Source organism: Phodopus roborovskii, unplaced genomic scaffold, assembly GCF_943737965.1.
Source record: "Phodopus roborovskii unplaced genomic scaffold, PHOROB, whole genome shotgun sequence".
Classification (NCBI taxonomy): Eukaryota; Metazoa; Chordata; class Mammalia; order Rodentia; family Cricetidae; genus Phodopus; species Phodopus roborovskii.
Window position 1 is genome coordinate 8,849,017 of NW_026126645.1, and position 16,614 is coordinate 8,865,630.

The following is a 16,614-nucleotide window of genomic DNA, read 5'->3' on the forward strand; positions in this document are numbered from 1 at the left end:
CATCATGTCTGTCTAACGCAGCCATGTTGTAATGAACTAAGCCTCTGAAACTGAAAGCGAGCCCCCAGTTAAACATTTTCCTTTATAAGAGTTGCCTTGGCCATGGTGTCTCTTCACGGCAATAGGACAGTGACTAAGACAGCATGTATAAACTCCTTTCTGCTTATCCAGTGTCTGAGGCTCAACACCTACTGGCTGTATGCTATTCATGTTACATCATATCACATATATTATTTATGCTGCTGTGAAGACTCACATCCACTTTTTGGTGCAGGCATTTATTTTTATTTCCCTCAGGTATGTATCTAGGAGTGGACTTTCCAGGCCATGCGGTAATTTTTTTGTTTAGTCATTTGGGGAACTGCCCACTTTCCAATAGTGTCATCATTTTGCATTCCTGCCAACCATGTAAGAGGGCTCCGATTTCTTCACACTACTACCAATGTGACGTCTTTATATGGGGCCAACTACTAGGTTTAAAGGTAGCAGAGCCTGGGTGAGTGGATAAGTGGATGAGTGGGTGAATTAGCACACATGTACAGGCATAAATAAGTAAATTCATCAACATTCACAAAGAGGGAAGAAAGTGATTTTCTTTGTAGCAGGATATGCCAAGTTGGAAATGTGCAAAATGCTAAGATTGGAAGGTTGCCTTCCGCCCGTCTTCCTTAGTTATGTCTCACACAGGAACCAGTGGTGCTGAGGAGCAGCAAGGAGTTTGATGGAAAGCGGGGTGCCTACAGCCTCAAACGACACCCCACAAAAGATCTGACAGTCGCAGAAGGGGGAAGGAAAAGCGGGAGGTGGGGGCTCATGACTGCACCCCAGTATACATGGGGTATTAATGTACATCAGTGCTTATAGATTACACACATTACAGTTATTCATGATTAACATTGTATTCTATGCTAGTATGTTAATGCCCTATAGTATTTTAAATACATATAAAATAGAGAACACAAATAGCTTAGACATTGGAACAAGGTAAATGAAATTAGAATAGCCTAAGATCCTTTCATTGTCTATGCAAAAAACAAAAATAAAATGGTATTAATTTATACAAAACTTTGATAACTCAGAGGCATACTTGAATAGTCACTGAAAATTATTTAAAATTTTATAATGACACCATGCTAACAGGGAAAAAAATCAGTATAAAATAATGAAAAAGGGAGAGAAAACTGAATCATTCAGAAAGTTGAAGTAGAGTTGTGCAGTGGTGGGCCTAGCTGTGCTCCTAGCACACTGTGTTGTGAGGCAGGAAAATCACAAGTTCGAAGTCATCCCTGCCTACATAATAAGACCCTGTCTCCAAAGATACAGGGTGGGGTTGGGGTTAGAGCAGGAGAATGGGAGAAATGGGAAGGGTAGGAAGGGATGAGAAAAGGTGGGGAAGGAAGGAGGGGGAGGATGAGAGAGGGGAGGAGAGGAGACTGAAGGAGGGAGGGAGAGGGGAGAGGAGAGGAAGCAGGGAAGGGGAATGAGGGGTGAGGAGGAGGAAGAAAACTGATGAGTCTATTGCCGTCCAGTGAAGCTGACCAGAGAGAAACAGCAGCGGAGGCAGACTGAAGTATCCTTCATAATAAAGAGCCCAACGAGCTTCAAAACGTGAAGCAAGAAAAGGAATGCATTACAAGGCAAAATAAACACCCCAGTGAAAGATAGAAGAACTAACTAAACATAAGCCAGACTATGTACTAAGACGTTGAGCATAATTAACATGTTGACCAGGGACATAGGCAGATCCTTTGTGACAGCCATTTCTTTTCTACAAAGGAAATGATGAATAATACAAAAATTGTCCACGTGCCAGACTAGTTCAAGACTCACAAAAGGTGTCAAAGGAATAAAGTACAATTCCCCTTGTTTTGAAAGATTCATTTATTTCACATTTATATGTATGGGTATTTTGCCTGCATGATTGCCTCAGCACTATGTGTGCACACAAGGCCTGTGGAGGCCAGAAGAGGATCTTAGGTCCTCTGGAAGAGCATCCAATTCTCTTAATCTGGAGTCTGGAGTCTCTCTGGCACCCAAAGACAACTTTCTTAACATAATAAAGGAATCCACTAATAGTGAAATGTCAAGAACCCCCGTGAGGGCAGGAGGAGGGGGCAGTGAGTGAGAGAAGACCTGAAATTTGGAAAAGAAAAACAAACTCTAGCATTTGCACTTGACATAATTATCCACCAGGATCTATCTCTGGTGCATGAGCTGGTTCTTTTGGGGTGCATTTCCTGTGGTGGGATGCCTTGCTCAGCCTTGATGGGGGGGGACTTGGTCCTGCCTTAACTTAATGTGCCAGGCTTTGTTGACTCCCCATGGGAGGCCTTACCCTTTAAGAGGAGCAGATGGGGGAAATGGAAAGAGGAGCTCTGGTTGGTATATAAATTAATAAAAACTTAAAACAAAAAGAAAACCCACAAACTAGGAAGATGGCTCAGAGGGTGAAACACCTGATATGCAAACATGAGGATCCGAGTTCACATCCCACACATCCCTGTGAAAATGTGGGTGTATCCACGTATGCCTGTATCCTTGGCACCAGGAGGAGGAGGTCCTAGCCACTGTGTGAACACATAAATGCAGATGCCCACACAGGTACACATACCACCTCCAACAACAAAGTGGACTGGTGGTCCAAAGAGGCACAAATAGAAAGGATGATAAGGGGTCTGGCAGCTGATTCCCATGACATCATAGCAAAGATGCCACACCCAATGGTGGGCATGCTCCATGCTGCTCAATCAGAAGATGTAAAATCTGACTTCTCTGCCCTCATGACATAGACAAAAGTCAATGTGGGTGGCCTATGGATTCCCATGTGAAATCAGAGCCAATCGTCTTGGTAATGATGGAAAACAGTTTTATGATGTTGGTGGAATAGGTAGTGACTTCTTCAGTAAGATACGAGAAAACACTGACCAAACAGAAAAAGACTGACTAATAAGATATCAAAGTGAAGAACTTCCTCTGGGGCTAGGGACACAGATGTGGGCCTGAATTCAAATCCCCAGGCATGGGGTACACACAAAAAGCCAGGCATGATGGTACAGATCTGGAATTTCAACCCCAAGCAGTCAGAGATAGATAGGAGGCTGCTCCAAGCTCACCCACTGGCCAGCCAACCAAAGTACCAGTGAGACCCAGGTTCAGAGAAGCCCTGTCTCAAAAAACAGGTGGAAAGCAATCAGGAAAGATGCCCCATGTGAATCTCTAATCTCTAAGTGTGCATGCATTAGCTAGTGCCCCCATGCACACAGACACCTTCCATCCTGCCTTTCTACTCTCCTAATATTGTCTCTCAGTGAAGGGATGGAATTTCAAACACTTATGATTGAGAAAAAATACTGTCCTAGTCTCATTCCCATTGTTGTAATAAAACACCCTGGCCAAAGCAAGGAGGGAAGGAAAGGGTTTATTTGGTCTGGAACTCCCTTCATGTCATAGGCCATCATTGATGGAAGCCAAGTCAGGAACTCAGAGCAGAAACCTGGATGAAGAAATCATGTAGGAAAGCTGCTTACTTGGCTCTCTTGGGCTCAGCTAGCTTTCTTGTACAGCCCAGGACCGTTTTCCTAGGGAATGGTAGAACCCACAGTGGGTTTGGCCCTCCTACAACAAGGAACAATTAAGGCAGTTCCTCACAGACTGCCCGCAGGCCAATGTGGGTCACCCTTCAATTGAGACTGTCTTCTCTGATGATTCTAGGCTGTGTCAAATTAACAGTTAAGGCTAACTGGGACAGATGCATACTCTCATTATAGAAAGAATTCCTTCTGATCAGTAAGACAAATAACTCACTTAAAGCATAGAGAAGAAACATGGACAGGTGCTTTGCAGAATGATGTGCTATATTTGGTTCTGAGATGTCCTCCAGGGCCAAGTTAAAGGCTCTTTCCCTAGCTTGGTGCTACTGGCTAATGATGCGAACTTTCAGAGGTGGCCTAATGTGAGGTTTTGGAGTCACTGGTGTTGTGACCATAAAGAAGACTCTGAAACATAGTTCTATTCCCCTCTCTCTCTCCTTCTCTCCTTCTCTCTCTCTCTCTCTGCAATCTGGCTGCATGCTGAGCAGTTTTGTTCTACCATTCTCTCCTTTCATGACATGCTACCTCATGATAGGTCTAAATCAATGGGGCCAACCAAACAATCATGAAGGGGCCTCTGAAGTCACAGACAAAAGCAATCTCCTGATAAATAATTAAATGTCTCGGGCCTTTTAATATAGCAATGGTAAGCTGACTAACACATGGGTATTCAAAATGGACACTATGAAAAGGCGCTCACCTTCAATAGGCATAAAGAAAGCAAAGTAACATAACAATGAAGTCTAAACATGTGCCCACCATCAAAGCCAGCACTGGAGATTAACATTGCCAGGTATTTACAAAGGTGTAACGCACACAAACTCTCATACGTGGCTGGTGGAAGTACACAGAAGTTCCCTTAGGAAATCGGATGGCATTTCATTTTCCAGCTGAACATCCCCTACTCTGTGACCATCTCCTAGCCAGCTTTTACTGTCACCCTGATACAGTCCAGAGTCATCTGAGAGCCTCGATTGAGAGGCTGATCTGTGAACATGTATGTGAGAATGGTCTGTGACAATTATTGATGTAGGAGGGACAAGCCCACTGTAGGTAGCATAATTCCCTGGAAGTAGTCCTGAACTGTATAAGAAAGCTAATTGAGACCAGGCAGTGGTGGCACACGCCTTTAATCCCAGTACTCAGGAGGCAGAAGCAGGTGGATCTCTGTGAGTTTGAGGCCAGCCTGGTCTACAGAAGAAGTTCCAGGACAGCCAAGGTTACACACAGAAACTGTGTATTGAATCCCCCCCCCAAAAAAAAAGGAGAAGAAAAGAAAGGAAGAAAAAAGAAAGAAAAAGAAAAAGGAAGGAAGGAAGGAAGGAAGGAAGCTAACTGAGCATGAGGCTTTGAATGAACAAGCAAACAGCCTTCCTCCATGTTTTCTGCTTCAACTCTGGCTTCCCTCAAGCATGGACTGTAATTTGGAATCTGAAATAAACCCCTTCTTCCCCAAGCTGCTTTTAGTCAGGGTTTTATCACAGCAATGTAATGAAACTAGAACACCCTGCAAGTCTTCTAGGTATGTTCAAAAGAGAGCTCGAGAACACCAGCAGAGCATTCCCAGAAACATTCATTTTTCAGAGTGGCCTCAAGCTTCAAGTAGCCCAAAACTTCAACTGCAGCAGAACAAAATGCATGAGAATATTCATACACGAGAACGGAATCGGGACGAAGGTGAACAGATGGCGAGGGTGGTTCTCAAGGTTGAGGGAAAAAGCCACGTCCACACATGTGTAACTCCATGAGCACCATCCTTTTTGAACTCCATGGGGTGATGGTCCTGAGAAGTCAGGGTAGTGGTCACCTGTGCAGATGATGGAGAGAGAATTGTGAGGCTCCAGAGTGTCTGCTGGGGCCTGTGATGGTCTCTGGGCATACACTCTGCCTCAGTCTCTGTGTTTTCCCGTTATGATTAAGAAACTTCAGGAAAACTCACACCACCTCACCCCGACCCCTGCCCCGTCTCTGTCTCTCTCCCTGTCTCTCCTCCTTTCCTCCTTATTCTATAGGTGCTGGACCCTGTTTTTTGTTTTGTTTGTGGGGCAAGGGTTGCTTTTTGAGACACCTTTTCATTGGCCTGGGCTAGCCTGACCAGAGAGACCCAGAGATCTGCCTATCTCTGCCTCCCCAGCAGGGCCATGGAGTGGGTGCTGTCATTAATTCAAACTGTCCAAAACAGGCTTGTCCACTTCCCAGTCATTCACTCTGAACAGAGTGATGTGTTCGCACTCACCAAGAAAGCGTTTCGTTACCAGGTCACTGCTCCTGGGAAAGGCTTGCCGCCAGAGGAGTGAGCTGTTAAATGAGAGCAGCAAGCACTACTTACCTCAGCGATGTCTGCCAGCCTCCCCTGAGCACAGTGAAAAGCCCAGTTTCCATCCTACGTGAGTGCCTGAGCTGTGTAGAATAGGCCTTCGCTGTTATGAGATAGATGGATAGATGATGGATAGATGATGGGATCTGCCTGAGAGCTGGGCACTATTTTTTCTTGGGATAGATTCCTTTTAAGGAGCTAGAGGGGAACCACTGCATCAAGTATGGGTTTAGTCTCCTTTGTTCTGTGTCACCGAGGTGACTGTTGTTTACAGCCCCAACCAATGCCCTTGAAAGTATGGAGCAGATGGTTGTTGTGGGGCCTGGGGGAGGGGGCGGGGATGACTCAACAGGTAAAAGCCTGAAGACCAGAGTTCAGATCCCCAGCATCAACATAAATGCCAGCAGAGCAGGGTAGATGACCCATAATCTCAGCTCTAGCAAGGTAGAGTCAATGGCTCCCCAGGACAAGCTAGCTAGCTAGACTAGTTGAATGCTCCAGCTCTAGATTCAAGCGAGAGCCCCTACCTCGACACATAAGGTGGAAATCCAGGAAGACACTTCAGGTGCCATATGCATGCTCACACGTGTACACACATCTGTACATACACCACACACAATCATGCACACACACATAAAGATAAAAAGAGAATGAGAAAGTGTAATGAAGTCTCTTGGATGGTCACATAGGTCTTACCGTAACTATCTGGGTAGGCATAAGCCAGGGCTGCTCTAAGCAGACTGGGAGGGAAGGCTGTAAGGGATTCTGGAACTCAGAACTTGACTCTACAGAAACTTCCAAACTTAAGCTGGTCTCCTCCGGGATCAGCCTGAGCCACCAGGCGTGTTATTAAAGTGGTAATTGCTCAGCTTGCTTTCTACACAGCAGCTAATGCTGTTAGCCCTGAAATAGAAACCAGTACTGGATACATCTTTTATGAGCCCTCATGGCCTTTTGTGCTTTTCCCTACCTTATCCAGTGGGTGCCAAATGCCCATTTCTGGACAGAAGACACCTGGGGCGTGCTTTGCCGTCATGACCAATGCAAACCAACAACTCACTCTGCTCTAGTTGCTTCTCTCTCTGGGCTACAGTGCTGGGTGGTTAAAGGCAGGAGGTCCTGGGCCTCGGGCAGAACTTTAGTAAGTACTTACAGAGGACTCCTATGGCACAGTAGCTTCCATGCTCTTTTATTTGCCCACCCACCCTGGACTCTGGTTAACTCCTTCTGTTTCTCAGCTATGACTCTGACCTCACAGCCTCATGGCAGACAGCCCTAAGTGAGCCAGGCATCTCTACTCCACACACCTCCTATGAAGTCTGATTTTGATCTAAGAGTTGAAGACTATGGCCTTCTTGAGCCAGGCAGGCCAGGCTCCTGCCAGGGACACAAAATCAAAGAAGGTGCCAAGCAATTTAACATCAAGACAAATATCATAGTGATGTAAAAGAATCTGCAAATGAGAACACTGGCAACAGTTACAAGTTTTTTTTTTTTTAATTTTCATTTATTATTGTCTGCTGCAGGGAGGGGGTGAGTGAGTGTTGGGGAATGCACGTCACTTCCTGTATATTAAGGAGTTGAATCTCTCCTTGCATCATGTGAGTTCTGGGGGGTGAACTCCGGTTGTCAGGCTTTGCAGCAAGTGCCTTTACTGGCTCACACCCCACTGGGCCCCAAAATCTTAATTAAAGGTTGGGTACTGAGCAGGGCTTGTCAGAGTATAAAGGGCTGAGCCTCATGCTAAGTTCAGCATCCCAAAATACACACACATAAAAGTCAGGGAATGGAGAGATGTATCAGCAGTCAAGAGCACTGTCTGCTCTTCCAGAGGACTCGAGTTCAATTCCCAGCACTCATATGGTGGCTCACAACTGTCTGTAACTCCAGTTCCAGGGAATCTAATACCCTCTTCTAGCCTCCCTAGCCACTGCACCCATGTGTTGTTTAGACATATACACAGACAAAACACACATATAAATTAAAATAAATATAAGAAATTAGAATGCCCCTCATGGTGATGCATGCTTACAATCAAGTAGAGACAGATGGTTCCCAGGAATCACTGGAAAACCAGTGGCAGGTCAGTGAGATATCCTGTCTCAGAAAATAAAGTGGGAACAGATGAGTAAAGGCACCTTCTGCCAACCCTGATGATCTGAGTTCCTTTCCCCGAACCCACATGGTGAAAGGAAACAACCAACTCCTATATGTTGTCCTATGATCTTCACATGAGCATCCTGGCACATGTATGCACAAATACATGTACACATACAAATAATAAACAAATGTAATAAAAATATGATTTTTTTTAATTAAGGTGGTAAAGGAAGTAGGAGAAGGGCGTTTAATGGGAAAGACTGAGCTCCTTACAATGTAACACACAGTGGGGATGAAGCTACAGAGTCTCAAAGCTCTGGTCTCAAAGCTCAGAGCTCACTGTTTTGTGGACTCTTCAAGAAGGAATGAGGCATTACCCTGTAAGGAGTAAGGTTTTTCCGCCTGCCGCTGGTCTTGTCCCACCGCTGCGCCAGCCCCAATTAATGCACAGAGACTCTGTATTAGATACAATGCTGTTGGCCAGTTACTTGTTTCTTATCAGCTAGCTCTGTCTTAAGTATTAACCCATTTCTATTAATCTCCACGTGGTCTTATCTTACCGGAGAGAGAGCCCACCGGCGTTCTGCTCTCTTCGTCTTCCATCTTGACTCCTCCTTCCTACTTCCTCTTTCCTCCTTGTCTCCTAGTCCCTCCTATCTTCCTTTCCTATTGGCCAACAGTGCTTTATTCATTAACCAGTATGGGAAACATATACAGAATGACATCTCCCATCATTACCCAGTGACTGGTATGCCCCAAACAGGGGTCAAGAAGCCTCCCCCCCTTTTTTTTTATTTTTCTTTCTTTCTTTCTTTCTTCTTCTTCTTTTTTTTTATTTTACATTTATCGTGTTTCCTCCAAATTCCCTTGTGGAAACATTAACCCCACCCTATTTACCTTTGTGTGAGGCTATTTGGGGCCGGGGCCTATCAGAAGACCATGAAGGTTCATGAAGCCCTAAGACTGGGCCAGAGCCAACCATGTCGACATCCTTATGAGAAGAGGAAGAGGAGCGGTGGTGTCCCTACGTAAGAAAAATATATGAAAGGACACAGCAAGAAGGTACCCATCAGCAAGCCGAAAGGGCACTCCTCAGCAACTAACCCTACCCACTCTGCCATCTTGGACTTCAGCCTCCAGACCATAAGGAGGCGCAGGCCTGTTGTGTAAGCTGTCCAGTTAAGGGTGTCTGTCATGACCCTAAAGAAGGCTAGCATAGTCATCCATGAAAGCTCATGATCTTAGACGGACAGCGATGTCCCAGAGGACCAGTAATTCATCCCAGCTAAACTTGAGTTCAGTTATGAATAGATCCCCTCTAAGCTAGACTTGTCTGACCCCTACGTGCCACTGAAGATTCCAGTCCCAGGGGGTATTGGTGTGGGATAATCTTTTTGTACACTGTAAAGATGTGTCTCTGCCAAGGCACCTTCTGATTGGTTGAACAGCCAATAGCTAAGCAGGAGAGGGTAGGTGGGACTCTGGGGAAAAAAATCAGAGGCATAGAATACCAGCCAGACACAGAGGAAGTAGCAAGTACAGTATGGAGAACAGGTAACGGACCATGTGGCAGAACATAGATTACTATAAACGGGTCATTTTTACATTTTGAGAGCTAGTTGGAATCAAGCCTAAGCTAAGGCCAAGCTTTCATAATTAATAAGAAGTCTCTGTGTCATTATTTGGGATCTGGAAGTCCAAACAAAGTCTGGCTACAGGGTATTGTGCTACTAATTGTAGAATGCTATAAGTCTCCTAACTGAGTTGGAATCACAGTAGACTCGGGTTCCCTCCCAGGCCTGCTTCCTCTAGACTTGAACTGTAAAGGAGTAAGGAGCCCAGTGCCTCCCTGAAAGGAGGTCTAACTCCTCCCTAGGGCTTACATATACCTCAGCATGGAGGGAAGAACCTCATGGTGACAAGGGAATTGGGGACGCTCACCCATCGGCTCTGCTTTCGTTAGCCCAACCACGAGCGACCTAGCTTGAGGCAAAGCAGAATTCTTCCTTCTGAAGAGCTCCAGGCTGGTGCAGATTTTCACATAAATGAAGAGCCACCAATTGATCAGAGATGCCACACAAGAGCTGCCTGCTGTCCCTTGAGGGTGCCGCAAGATCTACACTTGAGACTTCTCCCCTTTCCCAGTGGGAGCCCCCTCTTGATCAGGATGACAAATGACAAGGGTGGATTTTTCATGAGGCAGCGGCTTGGCCATCTTAGTTTTTTTTTCTTTTCCTAAATAATCAATCTCCTGGGATGCAGCTGCAATAAATGTCAGGCCATGATTTGTGACTAACACCACTGCCAATTGGTTCCGGTGGCTCATAACGGAGGCCACTCCCACCTCCACTGTAGCAGAGAGGAATAAAATTCTCTAGGCCATGGTGACATTTTTCTTCTTTCTGACACCTCTCCATGGAGGAGGCTTATGATTCTGTTTGCTAGTGTTTATTTCCATAAAAACCTGGAGATTTCGTTATGTTTTCTCTAATTTTTTTTTCAGTTACTAATAACATAAACTTTCCAATTTAAACAAAAAAGTAGCATTTTGGTAATTCCCCCAAGAATTAGCCCAGTAGCTTGGTGCTAGAGAAACACAGGTGGGTTACGTGGTTAGGAGGTAGACAAGCATGCCTGAAGCCTGAGAAGCTGCAGAGATGACCAGGTGGGCAGGCTGCAGTCTTCTGGCTGCAGGTTGGTCTTCTGTTTATCAACCCTACCTTCTCTCCCCTTGGCCAGCAGCCCTCCTTAGAGTATTTATTTGCACTTGGATGCCACAGAGCAGATGCATACAATGGTAGCCCTCAGAAGTCCTCTGGCAACAGCTGGTTAGAAGCACCCCACCGGACTGGAGCGAGCCTGTGAAGGGAGCTCACAGATGGTGGGACCCTTTCTTGCCCCCAGATGATTTTATTTTGCAACATCCTGCCAGCCATTGCCAAAACAGATCCTCTTACTCATCCTTCCGCCTCTAGGTCTTTGTATCAGACAGCAAGAGAGAGAGGCTATTGATTCAAAACCGAAATTAAACCTCATGCATTGAGCAGAAGGCAGAGCCATGAGTCCAAGATGTAAGTGGCAGGTGTCAAGAGTCACTTGAGCACTCTTTAAGAGTCCTAGGGCCCTACTTGACAGTCAGTGACCTTCACATTCAAGGCAGGAACTACTTTTAAGAGCAGAGGAGAAACTGGCCCAGCTGCTGGGCTGAGTGCCAGTTGGCTGTTGAGCACTCACAGTCAACTACAGAAGTCAAGCTTCCCCAACATAAGAGGACCAACACAAAGGGCATTTAGACCTGCACAGGGCTGCCAGACAGGGCAACATGGGATGCCCAGGCACATTTAAACTTCACATAAACAGTTGCTTTCGTATAAGTGTGCCCTGGGTAATATTAGGGACATACATTCCAGTCTTTTCATTATTGGGCATCCTGTATCTTATCTGGTAGCCACTGTGGGAACTGTTTCTTTCCCTGGGAAGATACAAACAAATGTCTACTCCTTCTAGGGCACCAACAACAAGCCAAAACATGAGTCCACCGAAGTCCAACTTGAGAACATGGGGGAGGGGTGACTTAGGGGAGCATGGGTGGCCCCAAAGCAGCTGTTATTACTTGAAAGTCTCACACCCAGCATAAATGGTGACTTTCCTGTATTTGTACATATGCAGTCCCTCAATCAATTAACCTTCCAGTCTATATGCACTAGCATCTCCCAAGGCTACAGGGCCATGTGCAATTAGGACAAAATTACATACATGTACCTACAAGGTACAAGAGGGAGAGGCCAGAATCTCAAATGAAGGTCCAATGACCCCCACCACCACCACATCCCTCCTTCTATGTGGGAATGTCAATATACAACAAGTCAAATCATGGGGGGTCTCCTGTGAATGTCACATCTCTAATGATGATGACAGCTGTTATACTTAGAGGATAGCACTCTGAAATAGCAAAATACCTGAGAAGCAGCAGCATTTACAGTAAAGCCAACTTCATTTGGCCCTTGGACCTAAAGGTGGGCACAGAGCGAGCACATTCAGTAGCAAATCCAGACACAGAGGCCGGGTACAGCAAGGGCAGGCACGTAGCGCCAGCCCAGACAGAGCATTGATGAGCACTGAGCCAAATACTCTACCCAGCTTGCCGCTGCAAACCAGTCATTTCCATGCCTTCCTTGCAGTTAACATCAGCACAGCCAGGGCTCCTCTGAGGTCTAATGTTCAATACACACAGAGGCCTCCCATGCATCCTACAGTGACTCAGGGAAACTATTGGGGCCAGAGACTGGAGCTGACATCAGGACAGTGCTGGGCTCTCTGGGCTCGTAGAGTTGATGTTTGAGAGAAGTTAAAGGCTAGACAATCCCATCTGGGAGCAGTTGCAAATAGAAGGCTACAGCCAACATAGGGGGACAGGGGGGTCCTAGGGAGATGACATTTAAGCTGAGCCATGTGACTATTGGAAGGAAAATCATTACAGGGAACAGAATTTGTTCACATCATGGCAGAAGATGGCTCATACCTCCCTGCATACTTTAGTGAAATGCATCTACTACCATTGGACTAAAAAGGCAAGGTACAGGGTGGGGTGATCACTCATCCCGGTACACATACAACACCAGACCCTAACTAGAGGAGACAAGTTAGGTGCCTGGGATGCAAAACAGAAACATTCAGTCTCAGATTCCCTTGAGTCTGGAGGGTGAGCTGATGAGTGGGTAACGTGCTTGCTGCCAATCGAGATGGCCTGATTTCAATTCCCAGGACCCACTTGTGGAAAGAGAGAAGCAAGCCCTGAAAAATATCCTCTGACCTCTACATATGCACTCATGCATAAGATAAATAAATGTAATAAAAATGTTTCAAAATCATTAAAATTCTGATGAGTGCCACTTCTCACTCTTAGCTCTTTCTGTGGAAGCTGAGTGGCAGTTGTCATGTGGCCAGGCAGACTTGCACCTGCCTGAGCACCTCAGAAAACCTGCCCTGGCTGGTTGTCAGAGTATAGGAGCCAGTCAGAAAGAGGGAGGAGAAGCGAGATTTATCCCACCCTTCACTCAGCAGGTCCCACTTCCTGACAGTCTGGGGAGCCACTACATACATACCTGTTAACATCACAGAGGGCCAGAGGCCAGGTTGGGCTTGAAGCATGAGTTCCCTGTGGGGATTTCAAAAGTTAGCAGCTGTCTACTCAACTGAGTGTGGCTAGCAACAACACCCAGCACCCCGAGCTTCTGTTCCCCTAGCATAGCTGAACCCCAACCTGGGTACCAGGTAGACTAGATGGATTGGGTGCCTCACCCCAGACTGTGACCTTTCTCCTTTGCTACATACCCAAGAGCCATTCCAAGGCTCCCTTTCCAAAGTACAGAGCACAGGTACAGGAGCTCCAGACTTCCCCTGTCTACCTGTCCTGTCCCCGCCCAGCATCCTGGAGCCCCAACTCCATACAAGAAGGACCCGTTTGATGTCAAGAGATAGCATCACAGCCTTGGCTGAGCCACTGGGTACCCTACCTCGACCTGCACAGCTTTGGGATTGATTTGACATGGGAATGGGAAATGGAGAAATGGACAGAATGTACAGAAAAGCTGGGATCAGGTAGGCTGTGTGCTCTGATAGGGATGCACCAGAAGCTGGGAGCTTGGTGTGTTTATTACATGCAGCCAAATGAGGAGGCAGATTAGCCAGTCCTGGCAGGGATACATTGTAAGGAGCTGTGGTTGACATTTTCTGCATACAGTGTCATCATGGGTTCTCAGACCAGGGGAAGACCCTGCCACTCCCATATGTCTAAGGCATCGGTGTCCTTGGCATGGCTGTGTTCATGTCAACAATACATACACTCAGGATTTCATCCACGGTCCCCCTTGGCTTCATTCCCTCCCAAGTGCCCAGGATGATGGGCTAGCCTCCTAGCCAGGGCTAGCAGCAGGTGCTGTTTGGGACTCACTGTCCTCTCAGCACACAGGAGTCTAGTCTTGATTACTTGGCAATTCGCAAAACTCCAGGCACCACCCAAGTCCTGGTTTTCTAGGTTCCCACTGGTTTTTAACCTATCCCAGAGAAGTTGGAGCCATTTAATGGGGGTGGGTCATGAGACTTCCTATCTCTACCATGAGACTTCCCATCTCTATCATGAGACTTCCCATCTCTATCATGAGACTTCCCATCTCTATCATGAGAATTCCCATCTCTATTATGAGACTTCCTATCTCTATAGCTTTTCCCTTGTGTTATCTCATTGGAGCCAAGTGGCTGGGTGCAGCAGGCTCTGTGAAGCACCCATCACAAAAGGGCTAGAAATGGCTTAATCAATAAAGCACTTGCCAGGGATGGCACCTATCAGTGGCACCATCTGCAGTGGGCAGGGCCCTCCAACATCAATCATCAATGCAAGAAAATGTCCCACAGACTTGCTCACAGACTAATCAGGTGTGTGTGTGTGGGGGGGGCATTTCCTCAATTGAAGTTTCTGTTCCAAATAACTCTAGCATGTGTCAAGTTGACAAGAAACTAGCCAGCACACCACCTCTATAGATGCAGTAAACACATGGGGAGGAGACTCTGAGGAATCTTGCTGCTTGGAGGAGGCAAAATTGCCAGTAGAGTTCTCAGACCTGTCTGGGTGTCTGTATTGAGTGCAGAGAGCTCCAGGGTTGCAGCTTTCATATGTCATCAAGTGAGCTGTCACCCATGATGTGGCAGGCTTTTTAGAGATGCAGTTGCCTGAATATCATCCCTCTTGCAACCGTTCATTCATGTTCCTATTAGTAGCCTCATTAAAAACTCATTAGTTCATTGGGAACAGTAATGGCTCAGCAGTTCAGAGCACTGGCTGCTTTTGCAGAGTACCCAGGTTCAAGATCCAGCACCCACATGGCTGCTCACAACCATCTGTGTAGCCAGTTCCAAGGGATCTGGTGCTCTCTTCTGGCCTCTCCAGGTTCTGCATTCAAGTAGTACACAGACATGCAAATAAAACACATAAAATACAAAAAGCAAAACTCATTAGTTCATTAAGTTTGACTTTGGTGTAGTCGTTGTTTTGGTCTGTCATGGGCTCCCTTTCTATGATATATGTGTTGCATATCTCCCCAGGAACGTCTGTTACACAACATTGCTATACATAAAAAACACTTCTGATATCCAATATGGAGAACAGTTGAGACCCTATCAGCATCAGCGAGAGTCCCCATGTCTCCTTCTCATCAAGAGGCTCCGACAGCTAACACCAAGCTCTCAACACCCACAAGACAGACTTGCCCGCTCTCTTTATCATGCCAAATGCTGTCTTAGCTAGGGTTTCTGTTGCTGTGAAGAGACACCATGACCACGGCAACTCTTATAAAGGAAAACATTTCACTGGGGTGGCTGGCTTACAGTTTCCAAGGTTCGGTCCATTATCATCACAGTAGGGAGTATAACAGTGCGCAGGCAGCAGACATGATACTAGAGAGGCAGCTGAGAATCCCGCATCTTGCAGGCAACAGGAGGCCAACTGACTCAACTGGGCCATATCCCGAGCATAGGAAACCTCAAAGCCTGCCCACACTGTGACACACTTCCTCCACCTAGGCCAAATCCAATGCAACCAAGCCACACCGCCTAATAGTGCCACTCCCTATGAGATTACAGGGGCCAATTACATTCAAAGGCCACAGATGGCCTTCTCTACCCTGCCTGAACTCTGCTGACTTTTTCCTTGCCACCACCATGGAGCCCCAGAGTAACGACTGGGTTGAGGGACTGAATGTATGGATTTCACACAAGGAGGCTCACTTTCTACTTTGATCCAGAGAGTGGAAGTTGTATGTGCTGACCAACCTTGGGTGGAAGTGGACATACGGTCAGATTGAACCTGATTTTGAGGTATCTACAAGGTTTTCAGATGAGAGTATCACTTCAGAGGATGTCCTCAGTGTGCTGGGGCTTGTCCAATCTATGGAGGGGTCTGAATAGAATTAAAGTGATTGAGAGGAACTCTGTCCTTTCCCTGCCTGTCTTTGCACAAACTATCAACTTGACACAATGTAAAAGTCTGCTCGTAGAGTCTCAGTTGAATCACTGTCTTTACCAGGTTGGTCTGAGGACATGGGTACAAAGTATCATCTTAAATGATGTAAGAGGGCCCGGCCTACTGTGCCTGTTCCCCAGGCAGTGTAAGAAAAGCTATGTAAGCACGAGCCTGCAAGTGAGCCAGTACCATTCCATCATGGTTCCCACCCTCATTTCCCTCAACGATGGGCTGTGAGCTGGAAGTGAAAGCTAAGTAAACCCTATCCTGCCAACTTGCTTTGGACCAAGTATTTTATCACAGCAACAGGAAACAATCAGCACAGCATCCCGCAGAGTGACTGAAGCAGCTCACCACCTCTCCTGCCCCGGTTCCCATCGCCATCCCTGGTTTTCAGGCCCTTTGGACTCAGACTGAAGGGATCTCTGCAGAGCTTCTGGGCCACCCCCTCCCCCAGCTTGCAGGCAGCAGATCGCGATGCCTCCCTTTTACATATATAGGAATCTCCCATTTGCCCTGTTCTTCTGGAGGCCCCTGACACAGCACTTGCTCTTTTAGAGAGTGTTCAGATGAGAGCATAGGAGTTTGGA